At 44.3% G+C, this 3,794-nt stretch overlaps 2 pseudogenes; both read left to right on the top strand.

Moving 5' to 3' along the window:
- Positions 1-866: 866 nt before the first annotated feature.
- LOC102869773 lies at positions 867-1,569 on the top strand (annotated as a pseudogene).
- A 1,978-nt stretch (positions 1,570-3,547) lies between these two features.
- The window catches only part of LOC102870178, a 702-nt pseudogene continuing 455 nt past the window's right edge, over positions 3,548-3,794 (top strand).

The following is a 3,794-nucleotide window of genomic DNA, read 5'->3' on the forward strand; positions in this document are numbered from 1 at the left end:
GGAGGGGTTTGTGCGGGGAGAAGGGTGCAACAATGAATGAATGGAATTCCAAAATCTCTGTAGATGTTCATTGAAATGAAAAATAAACTAAATTAATTAAAAAAAACACTGAAATAATACAAAGTATCTTCTAAGACTACAAAACCCATGAAGACTGAAATTAACAGCAAGAGCATAAAGGAAAAAAGAATTTCCAAGTGAAAGTTAAATAATATGTTGCTTGGACACTACTGGACTTTAGAATAAAAAATGAAAGTTTCTAAATATAAATGAAAATACAGCATGAATGAAAAGAAAATACAACATTATCAAAACCCCTGGCATATAGAGAAGGCAATCATAAGCGGGCAGTTTATGCCAACAGGCAAACATTAAAAAGGAAGAAGGAAACAAAATTAATGATCTAACGCAACACTTTCATGAAAGAGAAAAAGAACAATCTAACCCCACAGCCTCTAGAAGAAATAAAATTGTCAAGGACAAGAGCTGAAGTCAATGAGATGTCAATGAAGTCAATGCTCCAGGAGCTAGTTCTTTCAAAGGGCCAATAAAATTGAAAATTGGCCAACTTAAAAGACACAAATAACTCAAATAAGAAATTATAGAAGTGCCATCACAACAGAATCAGATGAAATCAAATCAGTAATACTGGAATAGGAAAAGCTTTATTCTGATAAATTTGAAAACCTAGAGGAAGTGGACAAGTTCCTAGAAACTTGCATCCTACCAGACTGACATGAATAGATATAGAACAACTGAACAGATCTATCACAAAAGAAGAAATTGAGAGTCGGATCCAGGAAGCAGCTGCGGCGGCTCTTGTCTTCTCTCGCTCCTTTTGCCATATCCCTTTTGCTTCTGGAAACATGGCCTCTGGTGTGGCTGTCTCTGATGGCGTCATCAAGGTGTTCAATGACATGCAGGTGCGCAAATCATCGACACCAGAGGAGGTGAAGAAGCACAGGAAGACGGTGCTTTTCTTCCTGAGCGAGGACAAGAAGAACATCATCCTGGAGGAGGGCAAGGAGAATCTGGTTGGGGATGTCGGCCACTCTGGACGACCCCTATGCCACCTTTGTCAGGATGCTGCCGGACAAAGACTGCTGCTACGCCCTGCATGATGCAACCTACGAGACCAAGGAGAGCAAGGAGGACCTGGTATTTATCTTTTGGGCCCCTGAGTGTGCACCCCATAAGAGCAAAATAATCTATGCTAGCTCCAAGGATGCCGTTAAGATGAAGCTGACAGGGATCAAGCATGAATTACAAGCAAACTGCTGTGAGGAGGTCAACGACCGCAGCATCCTGGCAGAGAAACTGGGAGGCAGTGCTGACATCTCCCTGGAGGGCAGGCCCTTGTGGGTCCCTTCAGCACCCTGCCTGGAGCATCTGGCAGCCTCAGACCTGCCTGTGGGGGCTGCAGGCTGCCCCCTTCCGGCCAGACTGGAGAAGCTGGGGGGATCCCAGCAGGGGGAGGGCAATCCCTTCACCCCAGTTGCCAAACAGTCCCCCCACACCCTGGACCTTCCTCCTCCCTGGGCCCCTGATGGTTCTGGCCATCCCAAATAGCTTTTGATCTTCTGATTCCTACTGGGTTGAAAAAGACCAAGTTCCCTCAGGCACCACAGTTTAAAGGGTACCTTTATTTTCTTTAACAACACCTCCACTTCTTCCCTGTTCCTTTCCATTTCCAGGCTGCCAATTTCTAACCACAATAGTGACTCTGTGCTTGTCTGTCTAGTTCTGTGTATAAATGGAATGTTGTGGAGATGACCCCTCCCCATGCTGGCTGGTTCTCATCCCCTTGTCTCCTGGTCATGCCCAGTTGAGTCAGGGACACCCAGGAACCTTCCATTTAAAACAACAGTACATCAGCAGAGAACTGCCAGAAGTCCAGGCTGGGTTTACAAGGGGTCGTGGTACTAGGGATATTGTAGCTGATGTTAGATAGATCTTAGCTGAAAACACAGAATACCAGAAGAATGTCTATCTTTGTTTCATTGATTATGCAAAGGCATTTGACTGCGTGGATCATAACAAACTGTGGCTGACTCTGAGAAGAATGGGAATCCCAGAACATTTAATCGTGCTAATGCGAAACCTATACTTGGACCAAGAGGCAGTAGTCAGAACAGAGCAGGGCAACACTGCATGGTTCAAAATTGGGAAGGGTGTACACCAGGGATGTGTCCTATCTCCATACCTTTTCAACCTGTATGCAGAGCAGATTATCCGAGAGGCTGGGCTCTATGAGGAGAAGTGTGGCGTTAGGATTGGTGGACGATCTATCAACAATCTGCGTTATGCAGATGACACAACCCTGCTCGCTGAAACTGAGGAGGACCTCATGCACTTACTGCAGAGGGTCAAGGACTGCAGCCTTCAATATGGACTGAGGCTCAATGTCAAGAAGACAAAAATTCTCACCACTGGACCAATTGGCAGCATCAGGATGGATGATGAAGAGATTGAGATTGTGCACAGCTTTAGTTTGCTCATAAGAAAATGAGCAAAAGACATGAAGAAGATTCTTCACAAATGAAGACATTCTAGATGGCCAAGAAACATAAAAAATGTTCAAAATCCCTAGCTCTAAGAGAGATGCAAATCAAAACAACTATGAGATATCATCTCACCCCAGTCAGAATAGCAAAATTTAACAAAACAGCAAGCAACAAATGCTGGCGAGGTTGTGGAGAATCTGGAACTCTTATTCACTGTTGGTGGGAATGTAAGATGGTGCAACCATTGTGGAAGGCGGTGTGGCGCTTTCTCAAATAATTGCAAATAGAGATAGCATTTGATCCAGCAATTCCATTACTGGGAATATACCCCAGAGAGACCGTGTCTGCCATCCAAGCAGATATATGCACACCCATGTTTATTGCAGCTTTGTTTACAATAGCAAAGAGTTGGAAGCAACGTAAGGGCCCATCAACAAACGAATGGATAGAGAAGCTGTGGTATATCCACACAATGGAATACTACGTGGCATTGAAAAACAAGGAACTCATGCAATATTATTCAAAGTGGGTGACCCTGGAGGACATTATGCTGAGTGAAATATCTCAGTCACAAAGGGACAAATACTGCATGGTGCCACGGTTGTAGAATGGATCTGACATCAGGGTTGGGGTATAACAGAAAAAAACTGGATAAATTATGTATATTTTATTGAAACAGTTGAGGGAAAGAATAGATTAGAGGTGATATATGATTGAGTATTATGGTTAGCACAGAAATCCAGAATTATGGTTTCATAGAGAAGTGTACTCGGGGTGGTGGGGGGGAAGGACTGGGGGAATTGTATACTAATGAAGGAATTTTTTTTTTCTTTTTCTTTTCAGAGAGGGGAGCGAACTGGTGGGGAGGGGTGGGCAGGGAGAAAAGTGTGGCAATGAATGAATGGAAATTCAAACCCTCTGCAAATGTCTATTAAAATTAATTAAAAAGAAAAAAATGTTCAAAATCACTTGCACTCTGATAGATGAAGATCAAAACCACATTGAGGGAGCTTAGGTGAGTGCAGGTTCACGCTCCTGAGGACATGGGACGCAGAAAGTAAAAAAGGAAGCCGCCGCCCAAGAAGAAGATGACCGGCACCCTGGAGACCCAATTCACCTGCCCCTTCTGTAACCACGAGAAGTCTTGTGACGTGAAAATGGACCGGGCCCGAAACACTGGCGTCATCTCCTGTACCGTGTGCCTGGAGGAATTCCAGACGCCCATCACATATCTCTCAGAACCTGTGGACGTTTACAGCGATTGGATAGATGCCTGCGAAGCAGCCAACC

This window comes from Elephantulus edwardii, unplaced genomic scaffold (assembly GCF_000299155.1).
Source record: "Elephantulus edwardii isolate Elephantulus edwardi_28Jun2011 unplaced genomic scaffold, EleEdw1.0 scaffold00131, whole genome shotgun sequence".
Lineage (NCBI taxonomy): Eukaryota > Metazoa > Chordata > Mammalia > Macroscelidea > Macroscelididae > Elephantulus > Elephantulus edwardii.